This window comes from Gossypium arboreum, chromosome 7 (assembly GCF_025698485.1).
Source record: "Gossypium arboreum isolate Shixiya-1 chromosome 7, ASM2569848v2, whole genome shotgun sequence".
Taxonomy (NCBI): domain Eukaryota; kingdom Viridiplantae; phylum Streptophyta; class Magnoliopsida; order Malvales; family Malvaceae; genus Gossypium; species Gossypium arboreum.
This window is the reverse complement of record NC_069076.1, coordinates 82929481-82930178: the sequence shown is the minus strand read 5'-3', so window position 1 is coordinate 82930178 and position 698 is coordinate 82929481.

The following is a 698-nucleotide window of genomic DNA, read 5'->3' as shown; positions in this document are numbered from 1 at the left end:
CAAAATGACCCCAATTTTTGTTTCACAAATTTGACTGTCATAATAAATAACGACTTTAACTCATTTACTCATCTTTACCAGAAAATCTGTTTCACATGTTTAAAATAAAATTAAAAAAAAAAAACATTGTACATAAAAATAAATACTCATTAATCAAATTCGAACGACGACACCAAATTTACTTACTCATAAATCTAAAAATATCGGACATTACTCACAAATTAGAAAAACACTTAAAGTTTTTCTTTCCCAATATTCATATTCTTGTGACAATTTTGTCATAAAGAAGATGAGACAATTTGTAAATTTTATCTCGGGATTATTGAGTTTTCCAAAAGTTATTAAATCTCTTTCAATTTTTACAAATTTCAATCCAAGGAATATTTTTTTTATTTCTCTTTTAAGTTTTAATTCCACAACTATTTTATTTTGAAGTAAATTATTTTTACTAATGTGACAAGAAAAAGGAAGAAAGTGCGAACGTTTTTGCCGGCTAAATAAGGTTTATATGCCAATTTTTTTTCATTAGGCATTTAGGTTGTTTTTAATTTTATTTAGGTAAATAGGCTATTTTTGGAGTGTGTGTGAAAGCGCGTCTAGTTGGGCACGCTTTCTGCATAATTGGCAGGAAAGCGCACCCAGTTGAACGCGTTTTCCTTTTAATCGTGATGCGGTCGTTGAGAGCACCAAAAATTTTC